Source organism: Hetaerina americana, unplaced genomic scaffold, assembly GCF_022747635.1.
Source record: "Hetaerina americana unplaced genomic scaffold, ioHetAmer1.1.p SCAF_22, whole genome shotgun sequence".
NCBI classification, from domain to species: domain Eukaryota; kingdom Metazoa; phylum Arthropoda; class Insecta; order Odonata; family Calopterygidae; genus Hetaerina; species Hetaerina americana.
The window spans coordinates 1,596,326-1,614,687 of record NW_027286786.1 but is presented as its reverse complement, the minus strand read 5'-3'; positions in this window follow the sequence as shown (position 1 = coordinate 1,614,687).

Genomic DNA, 18,362 nt, shown 5'->3' with positions numbered 1-18,362 from the left:
CCTTTCCCTGTGCCGGTTATGGTTTCCCAGGAAGACCTGGTACCCGAAAAATCACTTTTAGCTTGGGTGGAGCTGCAGGTGCCCAGAGGTGCCTTGCCTGGGAATCGAACCCGGGACCCTCCGACCCCCATATATACTACCTTGATCAAAAAGTTCCCGGAATAACCACCGTGTGGCGCTCCCATCGTTCCGATTTGAGTTCTGTTTTTTTTTGTTAAATTGGTACATCTGTTGTTGACATTCCCTTTAAATCTTAGTGTCATAACTTGACATTTGCAAAAGTTACGTAGCCAAGAGTACATCTATCTCTGTGTGTGTTGGCGATTTTTTACAATTTCAGAAATGGATTTAAATTTGCAACAACGAACTTGTATTAAATTTTGCGTAAAAAAAAACGGATTTAGTGGCGCACGGACGTTGGGACCTGACCTGACCGAGGAACTGGTTGGAGACCTGTTGGAGGTTGGAGGGAGAATTGGGAGACCTGATCACCTGGATTCGGAACGTTGGAGACGGAGGATAGACCATCAGACCTGGATATACCTACAGAAATTTCGACGTACGCCTCCCTTGGAATATTCTACTGGATACTTCTAACCCTGGTTGCTGACATCATTAAATAATCGAGGGACAGCGAAGCAAGGCGCCGGTGGCGCCCAATATGGACATCGTGCCGCTGCCAGCGGACACTATAAGGACTCCTCTCGACCAGCAGCTGGAAAATACTTCTTCAAACCCTGTTCATACTGCCGGCGCTCTAAATATGGACGTTTCCATGCATCAGAACGGGCCGTCTGCCCCTGCCGCGAAATTCAACGACGACTGGCGACACGTCAAGGATCCCAGAGGAGCCGGGAAGCGTAGCGCACCATTCCTTTCCATTGAAGAAGCAACTAATAAGCGCCCGGTAAGTACGAGTAATAAATTCTCACCGCTCGTCACGGATCCGGACACGGACAACTCTTCTGCTCCCGTGGCGATGGAGGCTGAAAATTCATCTGCACCATCTGGATCCCCGGCAAGCCGAAAAAAGGAACCACGCCCCCCGGCACTCATCATATACGATGTAGTAGACCACGCGGCCTTGCTGAAACTTGTCCGATCCAAGGCAACGGACAAGTCCTTTACTGCAATCCATACAACCGACTCGACGAGACTTCAACTAAAGACTGCGGCTGATTATGCGGCCATAAAGCAGCTGTTGGTGCAGTCAAATGCACAATTCTCGACCTGGGGCCCGAAATCCCTACGAGCCAATTTCTACGCGGTTCGTGGACTTCCGTGCACCTACCCAGTTGAGCTACTGAAAGAAGATATGGACGCCATGGGGATTCCGGTGGAACGAGTGCATCTGGTGCGGCAGGGAACCTTCTTCCTTGTCGTTGTCAAGGAAAACCCTGAATGGCAAACAAAAGAAATGCTTGCCATAAGATACATGGGCAATTCCCGTGTCAGGGTGGCAAAATATCAGCACAGGGAGCCACAAATGTGTTACCGGTGCACCCGATTCGGACACGCATCTTCCAACTGCACGGCAGCCCCGCGATGCTACAAGTGTGCTGGTGCACATGAAGGCATCCAATGTCCGGATACGGAAAGGAAGAAGACTTGTTGCTGTAACTGCGGAGGAAACCATCCTGCATTTTTCAGGACCTGCCCTGTCTACGCCAAACAGAAGGAGATGAAGATGGCTAGCCTCCGGAGGAAAGGCGCACCAACCCAGGGGGCGAAGAACACCGCCGCTGAAACAGAGCTGCCTTCTCCTCAACAGAAGACGCTTGGTACCTTCAACGCGTCGAAGCCGGGAGACCCAACCAACGCAACCCAACGTCTGACCATGTGCAATCATCTTGACTTTCCTCCACTCTCGACGCCGGCTCCGGTCGCCAGGGAGACAGCAGAAGAAATAAAAATTCCTCTTCTCCAGAAGAGGCGGGCTGCAGACTCGCAGATGCCGACTCCAACTTTGGCTACATCCCTCTCTTCCATCCTGGAAGCATTGACGTCCTCTGCTGCGCTATTGCAACAACAGCTGCAAGCTTTAACTGTCGCCCTTACCACTATTTTCCCAAACCAAAATGGACCATAGGCGAGAATTAAATAAATCTATCATCCTAGCCACATGGAATGTCGGCGGCGCATTGAAGCGAAAGACCCCTGAATTGCTTGCCTTTCTACGGAAGGCAAGAATCTCAATCGTCTGTCTGCAAGAGACTCATCTCCGTCCTGGAACTTCATACGGCGTTCCAGGCTATGCAGTTTACCGGGATGACCGGCAAACAAGAGGAGGGGGCACGGCGGTCCTTGTTTCGCTTGACCTGGCTGCGAGAAAAATTGACCTACCAGCTCGACTGCATCTTGAGGCGACAGCCATTGAAGTAGATACTTCGATCGGCTCTCTCACAGTGGGGTCACTCTATCTCCCCCCAAAACGACCTCTAGCCACACAGGATTTCGAAGTCATCTTCTCCGGGTCACGGCCGTCGCTTTTTCTCGGGGATCTAAATGCAAAGAATGCTGCATGGCATTCAATTACACCGAACCCTCGGGGTGAAGCGCTACTCACATGGGCTCAGAACAACGGAGTACGCGTCGCGGGTCCACATGGGCCAACGCATCAGCATCACGGCAGGAGCGAAGACGTCTTAGATATTGCGCTGCACCGTAGGCTCACGAGTTCGCTTTCTCTCGTGGCGACACCGACGTTGGACAGCGACCACTACCCAGTCTGCGCCTATCTGGGATGCTGCCCAACGTTACTTCCCCCACGGCCGGTGCGATGCCTGGACAAAACAGACTGGACAGGGTACAGGCAGATCCTGTCCGACATTTTACCGGAACAGCCGCCATCACTGACGTCACAAGCTATGCTGGACGAATATGCTTCTGTCATAACAGCTGGCGTGGACCAAGCATTACAGAACACCGTGCCAATAAAACTGATCCGCCCTTCTGGACATCTGACGCTGCCTCATTCCATCCTTCGCCGCATCCGCGAAAGAAATCGGCTTCGACGACGATTTCAAAGAACCAAATGTCCCGCGGATGGGGCACGGTTTAGAAGAAAACGAGCCGAAGTGAGGCAGCTCATCCAGGACTACAGGCAGACGACGTGGGAAAGGAAGGTTGCTTCCCTCCGAACCGAAGATGGGAGCATCTGGAGAATGGCAGCTTCTCTTCGCCACAGCATTCGGATCGACCCACCGATCGACTCACCTGGTGGCCCTCTTATCACGGAAGACGAAAAGGCTGAATTTGCAGCAACTACGCTGGAGGCCACTTTCACGTCGACTCCGGATCCACTGGTACCGGATGATCCTAGCGACTTTCCTGAAGAGGATGAAACAACGGAGGAGGGCACCATGACGGTAACGAAGGTTACCGATAACGACCTGAGAGCAGCCCTTGGACGACTACGCTGCAAGAAAGCACCAGGAGAGGACAACATCCCGAACGAGGCCCTTCGACAGATGCCTGTCTCGCTCGCAACTCACCTGATTACGCTCTTTACGGCCTGCTTCTCCATGGGACATTTTCCGGCCATCTGGAAATCGGCAAAAGTCATCCTATTGCCGAAGCCGCCGAAGTCCGCTAGGAACGTAGAGAACTACCGCCCGATCGCCCTGCTAGCGACCCTGGGAAAGCTGCTTGAGAGGGTACTGCTGCCACATCTCCTGAAGCACATCGCGGCCTACTCAATCTTGCCGGCATCACAGTACGGTTTTCGAGAGGAACACTCCACCACACACCAGCTCGTCCGTCTCGTGGAACAGGTGACGGCCGGATTCAATCGGCGATGCTGCTCAACGGCGGCGTTCTTTGACATCAGGAAAGCCTTCGACCGGGTATGGCACGCTGGTCTCAGGCGAAAACTTGCAATACAGCGGTTTCCAAATTGGCAGCGCCGCTTGCTAACATCATACCTGACAGGAAGGACTTTCCGTGTCGCCTGGGGACGCGCGCTGTCACAGCCGAAACAGGTCCACGCAGGCGTGCCGCAAGGATCGGTGCTCGGACCGATACTTTTTAATCTATATACGGCGGACCTCCCGGTAGACCTTGGACGACATACCATGGTTGCCCTGTATGCGGATGACGCAGCAATAGTGACCACTTCGCGGAGAGCACACATGGCGGCAACATACCTACAGCGAGCAGTAGACAAACTGCTGGAGTGGTACGCCCTGTGGCGAATCAGCGTCAACAGCGCAAAGACATAGACGATTCTTTTTTCACCTGGAGGACTGCGAGAACCAGGAGAAATCCTCGTGGGCACCGAGGAGGCGCCATGGAAGGAAGAGGTGACCTATCTAGGCGTGATACTGGATAAAAGACTGACATTCAAAAGTCACGCCCTCGCTGCCACCAGGAAGGCAAGAGGAAGACGACTACAACTCTCGCCGCTGCTGCGTTCACCGTCCCTCTCTATCAAGACAAAGACGTATCTGTACGTGGCGGCAATTCGCCCAATCTTGATGTACGCTTCACCGGCATGGAGTGGCAGAATGACTCAGACGGCCTTCCACCACTTGGAGGTAACGGAAAGAGGGGCACTCAACAGTGTACTTGGGCTTGGCTGGACCTATGACGCAGAAATTCTCCACGCCTTAACTGAAACTGCGCCCATTGGAGATGTCATCAAGACTCGCGCGACGGCCTTTTACGAGGAGCTTGAAGGCAAAAAAGAAGAGCACTTGCGGTCGATCGGCGGCTTAAAACCTGTCTCCTGGGAAAGGCACAAACGCCCAAGAGCAGCAACGGGACGGGACGACGACCAACCACCATTGAAAAGAAAAAGGAGTTGATTGGACCTTCCTTCATCGACGGGCTAAGAAGCCGCAAACACAGCAGCTGAATGATTAAATCATCGGGCAGCTGCAAGCCAAGCGTCAAGAGGGAACGTTTTGGCAAAAAAGAAGACGAGGACGGACGTTGGAAATGTTGGAAAAGTGTTTCGGCAACGATTCTCTAAAAAAAACGGTCGTTTACCAGTGGCACGAGCGGTTCAGAAGTGGTCGTGAGTCAATCGAAGATGATGAACGCAGTGGCAGACCATCGACATCGAAAGTCGGTGAAAAAATTGATAAAGTAAAAGAAATGTTGGTCAATAACCGCAAATTAACCATCAGAGAAATAGCGGAGGACTTGAACATTGCCTATGGATCCGCCCAAGACATTGTGGTTAATGATTTGGGTTTCCGTCGTGTAGCAGCAAAAGACCTCAATTTCATGCAAAAAAGAGACCGTGTTGACGTCGCAAAAGACATGATTTGCGAGGCTGAATCCGATCCCACATTCATCAAAAGGATCATTACTGGAGACGAGACGTGGGTTTATGAGTACGACACGCAATCCAGACATCAGGCAAGTGAATGGCGTTCACCAAATGAGCCGAGACCAAAAAAACCACGTCGTTTTCAGTCAAAAAAGAAGGCAATGCTGACGGTTTTCATGGATTACAACGGTGTAGTGCATCATGAATTTTTGCCAGAAGGCCAGACAGTAAACAAAGAGTATTATTTGGGCGATATGAGACGTTTGCGTGAAGCAATTCGCCGAAAGAGACCAGAAATGTGGGCAGAAAACTCGTGGATTTTGCACCATGATAACGCACCGTCGCACAGTGCTATCATTATTCGTAATTTTTTGACGAAAAATGCAACAAATACCATCCAACAGCCACCGAATTCGCCTGATTTGGCTCCCTGTGACTTCTTTCTGTTCAATCGAGTTAAAAAACCATTACGGGGAACGCGTTTTAGCAGCCGAGAGGAAGTAATGGAAAAATCGCAGGAAGCACTGATGGACATACCGAAAACCGAATATAAAAAATGTTTCGAGGATTGGATCAAGCGCTGGCATAAGTGTGTTGCAGTCGATGGGGATTACTTTGAAGGGGACAATATAGATTTAGATGAATAAACTTGTATTTTTAATTTTCTGAATAAATTCCGGGAAATTTTTGATCAAGGTAGTATATATATACAGGTATATATGTATATATGTGTGTGTGTGTGTATGAGGAATGAAAACAAACTCTGACCCCGGAGTGTTTTATGTAAAAATGGGAAATACATTGCGCCTTCCCCATTCAATATGCCTATCCTCCTCATAACGTTTTTGGAGAGATCTACGTAAAAAAACTTTCACTTGCCTCTCGATCTTAAATAACTCCGGCACTGTGCTGCACTTAAAGGCTTTCCTGTGCATATCTTAAGCCATCTCCTTAGGATCTCATCGCACCTCAATTCAGACCTTGTTAAGATTTCAATCATAAGTTTACCACTTGCAAAATAATGTCTGCAAAAATTAATGCCGGCATCGTATTACAGCGGTTGAAAGGAACAGTGTTAATTATCCGAAGCTTGAGGTGTGACTCCGCAAGGGAGGCGGGCACATTTATGCCGCCTGAACTTGGGCTTGGGAGGCCGCGTGAGGAAATTATTTAATTGCTCGGAAGGAAATTGCTTCGCTCCTTCTTGGAGAAAAACCGGATTCACGGAGCGGAGGCTTCTTTTGAAGTTCGTACCAAATTAACCCTAGAGAGAGATTTAATTTCATAACCCTCCGCAATTACACGGATGCGGCTAGCTTTGTTTGCCCTAAAAAATATCCCGAAAGATTTTTCCACGCAATCAAAAAATACGTTAGCAAAAGGAAGAATATTATACGATGCAATTTAATTTCACTCTCTCTTAATCACCGAAAGGGAGAATCCACATTTGAAGATTAATTTTGATAAAGTGTGTGTGTGTGGGTCTATATATATATATATATATATATATATATATATATATATATATATATATATATATATATGTGTGTGTGTGTGTGTGTGTGTGTGTGTGTATATATATATATATATGATCGTGGAGATGATGCGGATGTTATGATGGACGAAAATGTTCAATATAACTCGTCATATGAATGCTGTTTCTCTTGCATTATTAACCAGGGAAACGTGACTAATGGAAAAATTTTAATATTTAACTGCGTGTCCAACTACAGAGGTAATCAGTTGAAAGACGGAAAGGATGTACGTTTCAGTCGACGGAACTATAAATTAAAAATAAAGGTCTACACAGGTGACCCTCAAGTAAAGATGCCGGGGAAAAAGTGGAATAAGTAAAAAAACTCCTCATGGTAAACTGAAATGCAAAATTTCCTTCTCATTTAAACGACAATATAAAATCGTTAAAAACACTTCAAATATTAAATGAGAGTGACATGTAAGACTCTCCTCATTGTGATTACCTCCATCTCTTGTGGGTTTTCGTTACATCACGCAAAACGCTTCAAAAGGGGCTTTTGACCAATTGCAAAATTTAATCCCAGTAGATTGTAAATTTCAACGCGGGATCAATGCTCATCCACACTTTGAATGGTATCGTTAATAAGTAGTTTTCGAAGTTTTCCACTTGAGAATGATGTTCAAGTCCCGAATGACATGCCATTATTTTCTCCTTTGAATCAGCATATGAGAGATACGCGCAAATAAAGTCGCCCTGCTCTTGTTAATAAACAACACAAAAACTGAATTCATGGTCTGCAGTTGAAGTAGGGAAGTAAATCTCCAAACAAGACCAGAGGACACCCCGGTCCAAGTGTGAGAGTTTTGCTTTGTAGACAGCGGTGTCATTAGCGATGGTGGAACAAGAGTGATATGATAAGCAGAGGAGGAATGGAGGCAGAGAAGGCTTATGATCAGAGTAAATAATTACTTGCGGCGAATAGTACTATCAGAGACATACGACGACAATATTCGCTGAAAGTTGTATGTGGTCTACATTTCTGCGAATTTGGGACTGTTGAAAGCAGGGGCTGAGAAAAAAAGATTGTTGGCGATGGTAATATGGAGGAGGAGGAACAATGTTTCTAAGCCTCCCTACGGCTCCCAGGAGAAGCTGCCTCCAGCCATGGGCTGTTTACAGCATGAGTCTTGTATAGGTTTGATTCTTAAGTAGTTTTATTTATTTTTAATATGGCGTTTGCCGATTGGGAAGGAGTTTGCTGGGTGAGTCTACCCCGCTGTAGGTAAATGTTGCAGAGTTAGAGCTTCTTTGGGTCTTCTGTGAGGTGTGCATACATGGGGATCGTAGTCCCAGAAGCCATCGAGGAGCAAGTTTCCGGTGTTGGCTAAGGCTGTTGAAATGTTTTCTGTCTGTTCTCTCAGAAAACTGAGGATAGGAGGGATGTTCAGGTATTTTCCGATGTCTCTGTTTCTGACGAACCATGGCGCACCAACGAGTCGCCTCAAGATTTTCGATTCTGTTACCTGTATCTTTTTTAGATGGGATGGAGCCACCTGGAGCCATGCTGGCGCCCCGTAGTGAAGGAGTGGTCGTATCATGCTGAGATAGAGCAACCTCTTTGTCTTTAGTGACACCGGTGCAGAAGGTCTTAAAATGGGTTGGAGGGCCCCTGTTGCCCCCAGTGCTTTTCCTGAAGCATTGCTGATTTGTTGGGCCCAACGAAGCCCTTTGTATAGCGTGACGCCCAGATAGGACCTGTATTCCTTCCTTGGGATCATTTTGGTGCCAAACTGGATGGGTGGACCCAGGTCTCTCATTCTTCGACGGGAGATGGTGATGTGGGAGCATTTATCTGGTTTACTTTCAGCTTCCAGTCATTCATCCAGTCCTCTAGGTTGCCGAGGGCCCTTTGAAGCTGCAGGGTAGCCCGAGTAGGGTTTGCCGCCTGTGTGGATACTGTAGTGTCGTCGGCATATAAATATACATTTGTGCCGTCAGAGTTCGAAACGTCGTTCACGAGGATTGTGAATAATAGTGGCGATAGAACGGACCCCTGAGGTACACCAGAGTCCAAGGGGTGGAGGTTAGAAGTAGCTGCCCGGTGTGCGGCATAGAATGATCTGCCGGACAAGAATGACTGTAGGAACTTCGTTAGGTGGGTCGGGAGGGGGAAGTTGCCTATTTTGAAAATCAAGCCCTTTGACCACACCCGATCGAAGGCTGCTTCAAGGTCGATAAATACAGCTTGTGTAACCTGTCTTCTGTTGAAGACGCCTCAGTCAGCCGTAAAATTTGGTGGGATGTTGCAGTTCTTGGGCGAAATCCCGTCTGCTCCGGAATTATTAGGTCTTTTTCCTCAATGATGTTGCTCAAGCGGTTTTTTATGGCCGTCTCTAATAGTTTCCCAGTGGTGTTAAGCTGGCTTATTGGGCGATATGAGGATGGATTTCCAGGGGTTTTGAGTGTCTTTAGCAGCATGATGATCTTTGCAAGTTTGTAGCGGTTTGGGAAATGCCCCAGCTGGATTGATGCGCTAAATAAGGAGGCCAGGTATGGACGATCTCTTCGGCAAGTTCTTCAGCACCTTGTTCGTGATTCCCTCCGGCCCTGCCGCTCCCTTGGTCCGCAGGGCGCGGATGTAGCCGCTTGTATGGCGCGGATGTAGCCGGTAATATGGTGCTACAAAAGAAATCGGAAAATAAAATACACCCGCGAGGTGACGGATGAAGAAGTACCACAAAGTGTGGGTGAAAAGAGAAGCTGAAAGAGGAAGAAACTTACAAGAAGGAGAGAGGTCAAGTATTTATATTTAATATTTAATTGTTCCCACGATCGATAATGATCCGAAAAACGTTGTCCGACCGCACCATGGGGATAGAGTACTGTGTCAAAAGTAGCCTGGTGTGTAATCATCCCCTGCCACTCACCCTAACGGTGGCTTGCAGGGAACTGTCTTAGAGAGAAATTGATTGGACTCATCATGAGGCAATATAGTTTACTGCAGATCATAAATGTAGGGGAAATGGTTGGGAGGAAAGACAGATGAATGCCTAAAATGCACAATGAGAGTTAGATAATGGAAAATGTCGGTGCTAGGAGCTATGAGGGATTGAACAGCCTATGAGGGAATAAAGAGATTGGCGGATTGGGAGAAGAGTAAAGGTTGGAGAGCTCGTGCTAATTAATCTTCGAAATGATGACCCGAAAAGCATTCATCATTCAATTGATGAGAGTGAATAAAATAGTAAGATATCGGTGAAGAGTAATAGCACAAAAAATTATCAGTCATAGTATATTTTACGATTAAATTCACTATGAGGGCGGGGTATCGGCTACAGTAAAGTCATGCGTATTTAAAGAATATTAAGTGAGCAAAAACACACTATTCAATTTATATTCATTCGTGGCATATATTGCCAAGGAACTCTTGATTATATAAGGAATCGAATTCATCTGCCAAATTCCTCCATGACTATCCATACTTACACTCTTTCTTCTCCTATACTATTACGTCCATAAGGACAAGGCACCCACCATAAATGTTCCTCTGGTCTTGAGTCATGTAAACTCATCACATTAAGGGTCTCCTTGACCACATCCCTCCATGACTGTCTGGTTCAGACGAGTCCAGTTAAGTTCCATGGTATTTGTTCATTGAATTCTAACCCAATTTCTCAAAACACAAAAAAACAGAGTAAGACAATTCTATCGCACTTACGTGGCCTGCCCAATAAATACACGAACTGGTGTAATTTGGCGACCATGACGTGGACTATAGCCCCGCCCACTAGCGGCGATAGTTGCCTGATACCCAATGAGCCGTCTGTGCTTGGCGGATCGTCGAGCTGTGCGTATGGTGCCAGTTATGTTAGTTTCTATTTTCCTTGTTAGTTTGTCGAAAATGGAAATTGAAGAAATCACGGAGCAACGAATCAACATTAAGTTTTTTGATTGAGTGCGGCAAAAATTATCAAGAAATTACTGAAATGTTGACAGCTGTTTACGGTGATAATGCTCTGAAGAAAACATCCATTTTCAAGTAAATTAAGCAATTTAAAGATGCCACGGATGATGCAAGGCCGGGACGACCTTCAACCACCTGTGTTCACGACAGCATTGATCGTGTGCGGTCCCTTGACCTTACAGATCGTCGAAAAACTGTCCGAATGATAGCTGATGGGCTGAATTTAGGAAAATCAACAGTACAGACTATTTCAACCGAGCATGGATGGTCCTTCACCATGACAACTAAAAAGCCTTACTGCCGAGGACTTCCAAGGGTGCTCTAAAGAGTGGAAAATAAGAAGGAATACGAGCAAAGTAACGAATGGAGAGTTCTTTGGAGAGGACAAAATCGATGTAGCCTAAATTTTGCAAAATAAAGTTTTTGTCCTCAATTCGCGTATTTATTGGACAGAATATTAGTATGTGCGATCGGTGCACATTCAATTTTATCCCACACACTTTCTTCGATGACCCACTCCCCACTTTCTCTCTTCATTTTGACAAAATATTCCTCGACACCACATCCCTATGGCATTTAGTCGATCTTTAAGCTTTACTACACACCTTCTGGTTTTCCTTTTGAGTAAAGAATGTAGTGAGGATCACACATTTATGCCTTATGCAATTTTTTATACAACATTCATTTTTTCTGCGCATGTAAACATTCATTTCCATAGGTATTCCAAAACGGTAGATACCTGATACCAGCACACCTTCGCTTCTGACATGAGCACTCTTTAGCAATCTCGGTCATTATTTCACCTATATTTTGAAAACATTCCACCAAGGTGTACAAAATCAACCCATGGCTCAATTATTCTTCCATTTAAACTCTTCAAAATAGAATGATTCTCCATTAATTTGGTAAAACTACTTTTAAATTCAATAGTGTCAGGATCTGCTTGGTTAAAATTCAGGATCACTGAATAAGTAAACTTTGCAATTTCTACACAAAACAATTTATTACACCACTACCCGTTTCGACGCATAAGCGACATCACTGTGTTGTACCTGATGACGTCGTCTCTGCGTCAAAAACTGTTAAATTATAAAGTTTTCGAGAGAAAAATAACAAGCTCACTTATTCAGTGAAAACTTCTTGTTTTTGATGTATTTACCCTCAATTTAATTCACTATGTCAACCTTCTGAAGCCATCGTGTGCCCTCGATTATTTTCTGAGGTTTTCGCAGCGACGGCGACCGATGAAATCGGGTACATTTACATACCCAAACCTAACATTTACCTTACCCATCCACCTCTCACGCATATATCCCCATAAAAGCATTGCTGAGCCTTGGTGACGCAGGGCACCCATGCTTAAAGCCGTGCTTCATTCCAAAGCAGTCACTCAATTTTTTATTCGATCTCATTTTGATGCTCCACTATAGTATGTCTAACTAATTATGCATTCAATGTTCACGTAAGACCTTCCTCCACTCTCCTTGTTTAACCTTGAAATTCGCCTTCATTGATTCCATATTTCAGCAAGAAGAGTTTCATTTGCAAATTCATTCGTTCTCCTCTCATTAACTACTCAAATGCGAACAAATCATCTGTACATTTCGTATTGAGCATAATGCCACGCTGCACATCCAAATTATGTTCCCTTACGTAACACATACTGAAAATATCAATTGATTTCTAAAGTAAACATTCCTGCTTATCCTATCTTTTGATATCTACATCTACACAATACCTGGCTGTATTCCGAATGATGATTGTTCCTTTGACCGTGCGGGTTATGCTTCTCACTGTCGAGAAATGCCATTTTTACGTATATTGCCAGCAATAGCAGGTATGCTCTAAGAGCTTTCAGGATATTGGTATTCAATAAATTATTCTTTAATTACTGGGATCCTCCTTATCACAGGCTTTGTGGAGGGGGATGATGTGAGATGCTACGAGTTTCGAGGTGCTGGAACTTTTACGATGTAAAAAACTCTTTTGAAATAAGGGGCGCGGCCTGGTCCTTCGGTATTTCTGCAAAGGCAAATTTTTATTCTCTTCTCGCATCATTGGGCTTTAAAACAAGAGGATTGCCGTGTTCTGAAGTATGGAGATACTATTTGACCCATCTGTGAAGAATCTTGCCAGTCCTATCTATCTGCGCAGTATATCGTATACGGAGTCTGTCCACTAGATACGAGAAATGAGATCATAAAAACTTTATTTTGCAAAGTGTACTCGACTTTATCCCCATCAAAGTACTCTCCATTCTTTGCTATGCACTTATCCCTTCTACTCTTCCTCTGTTTAAAGCGCCCTTGAAGTCCTCCGCAGTTAGGTTTTTTAGTTTTCTCGTCGTTTCTTGCTTTATTGTGTCCACATCTTCCGAGTGATGTACCCTCATAATATTTTTTTCATTTTGGAAATGAAAAAAGTCGCAGGGGACGAGATCTGGCTAAAAATGAGGATGATCAAGGATGTTGATTGAATTTGTTGCCAGAAACTGGCGAACAATCAATGCTGAATGTGTTAGTGCATTGTCATGGTGAAGGATCCATCCATCGCCTTGAGTCAAATTCGGTCGCACACGACGCACGAGATCTCTATAACGCTTGAGAACTGTACGGTAGAACTCAGCATTTTTTGTTTTTCCTTCTGGATTAACTTCGTGATGAACAATTCCTTCAACATCAGAGCAACTTAGGAGTATGAATTTGATTTTCTATCGGCTTTTTCTTGATTTTTTGGTTTTATTTAATCCACTTGAAAGCGGATGTTTTCTTCAGAGCATTATCACCGTAAACAGCTGTCAACATTTCAGTAATTTCTTGATAATTTTACGTCACTTAATCAAAAAACTTGATGATCATTTGTTGCTCCGTGATTTCGTCAATTTCCATATTCGACAAACAGTAAAAACAAGGACAACAGAAACTAACATGACTGGCACCATACGCACAGCTCGACGATCCGCCAAGCACATAGGTCTTATTAGGTCTCGGGCAACTATCGCCGCTAGTGGGCGGGGCTATAGCCCGCGTCATGGTCGCCAAATTACACCAGTTCGCGTATTTATTGGATGCACCTCGTATGTAACTGATGATCACGGAGTTAATGTCGTTCACGTAAAAATGAAAAGAATGAAAGAGGTCCGATGATACTTTAATTGAGAACAGCTAAAGTGACATCTACTACACTAGAACTACTCGTATTATCATTTATGACTATGATGATCATAAGCGATCATTCAAAAAGTCTTTTATCCATCCTAGGGTTATTTCATCTACACCATAACCTTATAGCTTTGTGAGTAGTTTACTTTGAGATATGGTATCGAAATATTTTCTAGTCCAGAAAAACCGTGATAACTGGAATATTATTTTCTTTCGGGCTCGATGTATGACGATAAAATCACAGTTTGTCTTCGCACGTAGGGTCCACTACAAAGAAAATGGCGGTAAGTTTTCATCAATATCTCATGATTAACAAGATGCCAACTCAACTAATTGAACTAACGATTACATGTGACATGAGCTTGAACGATATGTACGAGGTGCGTTCAGAAAATAGCGGGAATTTTTAAATTTCGTGGGTTTGGAGAGTCCGATTGCCAATTTTCTTATCATGTTGGCATACATGCCCCTAAGGTATGATGGCATTTTCAGTTGTATTCAATGTTTGCTTTATCTATGGCAGCCGCGCTAAGGTTAGACATTTTTTTATGAGCTCGGCGATTTTGGTTGTTGAAAAAACTGGATCAAAGAATTTGTATCAAATTTTGCATAAAAAATTAAATAAAGTGTAACGAAGTGTGTGAAATGTTAACAAAGGCCAAAATGGTGAGTAAAACAAGAGTTTACGAGTGATATTTAAAGCGTTTCCAAGATGGCCGTGAAGACGTTGAAGATGACGAACGCCCCAGCACATCAACAACCGATGAAAACGTGAAAGAAAAAGTGAAAGAAATGGTTATGAATGATCGCCGAATCACAATAATCAGGGAAGTCGCTGGTGATGTTGGCACGTATGTTGATTGGCTAATTTCATGAAATATTTTTTAATCTTTTGGTATGAAACGCATGACAGCAAAATTTGTTCAAAATTGTTGAATTTTGAACAAAAACAGAAGCGAATGTAAGTTGCTCAGGAGTCACTGAATGAAGTCAACGACGATGCACAGAGTTACTGAAACGTGTTATAGTAACAGGTGACGAAACATAAGTTTACGGATATGATGTCGAAACTAAGGCTTGATCGTATATGAGGGAAATAGGACGGTAATTATTCTATCCGTGCTGTAAACAAACAACCTACGTAGGTGACAACATTGATTGGGAACTTGGGAGCGGCGGAAACAAGGTTCCGTGCGAGGACACGCACTTGGGTTGACCCTCGGAGGGCGGGCAGCACATTCCGGGGTCCCGCCCGCCCTTCCCCTGCTCCTCCTCCCTTCCGCCATCGCAACCCTTCGGAGTGCGAAGGGTTGCGATCCATCGTCCACTTTCCCCGGGGAGGTGCTCGCAGTCTCGCCTTGATGGCTCAATGAAGTCGAAGGAAGAGACGGCGGCTAAAGGATTGCCTCCCTCCTCTCGCGAGAAGAGAGATATCGGGTCGGGCTGCCAACTTCTCAAGAGCTGGCTCCGGGACATGACCCACTCAATAAGAAGGAAATCCTTACAGAAAACTAGCAGATAAACTACATAACATTATTCTATCAGGTTCATTAATTGAACTAGTCCCCATGAGCTTTCACGTGTTCTAGCACTAGAAGTGCCATAAAACGCTAAGAAATATTCCCCATAATAGCACATAGGAAAACGTTTCTTCAAATCTTCATGTCCAAAAACTCTATTGCAAAACTCATGTAATGAATATAAACATTTCAAAATCTAATGTTTTTTAAACTTAGATGTTTTACGCAAAATGGATGCAGGCAGACGTATTAAGCCTTGAGTTGTAATTAAGGTTTATGCGTATGCATAACCAAACGACTTGTTCCTCAGTGAGACGAGTACTAATTGAGTCAATGGGTTCTGAAGTACGAAAAAAGATTTCTTAACGGCGGTTAAAATATACGATTGGTTTAAACAAAAATAAATTTCAAACATCTACCTGAGTGTCGCAAATACGTTTCCTTGTATGTCATGGTAGTATAACAAATGTATGGCACGAGGACCGTAGGTAGAGGAATAATTATTTTTCGGAGGATGGCGGGGAAACCCCTTAGCAACGCATATTAGGGTATAATGGATTTCAAAAGGAAAATAATATCCCTAAAATAATCAGTCCGAGTATAAATCCCGTCAAGTGATCGCCTTACAAACAAAGTGAGAGAAATACGCATGACGCTCAAACCGGGATTGGGGGGGGGGGTGGTTTGAAGGCTATTATCGAATTCCGGTGGACTCCGGGTGGCTCCGGGAGAGTTGGCAACCCTAACGAAACGACCCGAACTAAGATCAAGGAGCGGAGGGCGGGGAATGGAGCGCCTGGAAAACGAGATGAAACGGCGGAGTTACGCAGCTTCGGTTAAGTGAGGACGTGGAGAGAGAGGGAGAGGAGAGAGAGAGAGAGAGGGAGAGGAGAGAGAGAGAGAGAGAGAGCATTAGGAGCTGGCGAAAGTGGAGTCGGAGTGATTTTTCGATCGCGGGAAGGCTGCGAATGAAAAAGGGGCGGGGGGGAAGAGTAAAAAAGGGAGATTGGAGGCCAATCCTTTCAGTCCGATAAAGGACTCCGGTGAGAAGTGGCTGAGGGTTTTGGGGGGGCGGGGGAAAGAGTGGAGGGAATGGAATATCCTTGGGCGAACGCTCTTTCATCGACTGATTGCCTGGCCAAATAAGAGGAGGAAATACAGTGAATGCCTTCCCTAATGGCCGACAGGAACTCACCTCTCAGTCTGTCGGCTGACCGTCGTGAGGGACTACGCGCAGGATAAACTCCTTCTTCTTGTCTTCCAAACGGTAATAATACGTACATTAGAATCGAGCATGGGGGCAGCAATCCTTATCATTCCGCCCTGACGGTCTTTGCGATGGTGAGAATGGGAAGTCAAACTCGGATTGCGAGCTTTTGTACGAGGGTAGGCTGAAAAAACTAATCCACATATGCTTGTAGACCACAAACAAAATGACCTTATGAAGCACTCCTGGTGGCATGTGGAAGTAACATCCCTCCTCAACATGCATTCGCAGGTTTGAGGTCGTCTCATTCATCCAGTGTATTTTGATAAGCGGAATTATGGAGACGTGTCCTAGTGCTATGTCAACGCGAGTTAAACAGCGTGCTGTGATCGCATTTTAAACTGCTGAAAAAGTCACTCCTACCGAGAATCATCGTCTTTTAAAGGCTGTTTGTGATGATAGATCTACTGTAAATCGATGGGCAGTGCAATTTCGTGGTTGCGAGCTTGGAAAAGCCATAATTGTTGATGAAACTTCTTTTGACTGTTTTTTGGGATGCTCTCCTAGTTTATGTGTCCGATTTTCTGGAGCGAGGGGCAACGATAAATACTTCTCAGTATGTACAGACTAAAAAACCTCCAAAGTCCAGTTTGTCCTGATTAAGGCTGCCTGGCGCCAATAATTTTGCAACATGACAACGCTCGTTTTCACACCTCGCGCGCAACTGGAGAGGCTCTGCGAAACCTGAAATTTGAAACAATTCCACACCCTCCTTATTCCCACGATCTTGGACCTTGGATTTTTGTTTTTTTCCCTCAACTCAATAGACAACTCAAGGGTAATAATTACACCTCGGACGATGAGGTGAAGGCAGCTGTCAAGTCCTGGATTCGAGAAAAGGCGGAAGAGTTTATCAGTGACGGAATGAAAAAACTTGTTGCACGTTGGGAGAAATGTGTTAGCCTTAACGGTGACTATATTGAGAAATAAATCCATTCTTTAGAGACTTAATAATTGCAATTTAATGCACTCTTTGCCCGATCTTGCTATTTGTTTTTGTTTGTGGTCAACAAGCATATGTGAATTATTTTTCAGCCTAGCCTCGTATTATTCACATTGAACGTCATGTTAACGTTGGTAAGTACGTGGAAACCGTTATGGATGATAATGAATGGCGTATGATCGGAAATATATTCCATGGTATGCCTGATAATTATTTGAAAAACGCCAAGATTCCTATTTTTATCGAAAAACAAATGTCATTATCAGATTCACTCCCATCATAGTTACTTTCCTATCGAGTAATAATAACACTCTGTGGCACCGCCAAAGTTTAAGACAAGGGTTCATTAGGGAGAACTCTTTCAGTTCAATTTCACGATAACTAATTCATCCTCCGTCGAAAGTTTCCCCGAATGCCCAATGGCCCAAAACGGCCTCCGTTCCCGCTTGATCGGGGCACTTCACGACAGCCTCCCTGTCCGAAAGGCACCAACCCACTTCCGATACAAAAAAACTCACTCCCTCGGAACTTTTAGCCGCGTTCACGATCTGTTTTCGTTCCTTATCATCGACTCCGCCTCTAATTTCCACTCTCTCCTCCTTGCGACCTCAATTTCTCACCAGACAAGGGACCCTGTCGGTCACGGCCATTTCCATTCTAAATTGCCATCCCCTGCCCCCGATCCCAAATGGGCAAAGACAAAAAAGGCGACGGCAGAGAAAGAATTCGGAGCGGCAGGTCCTCCGGGACCGGAG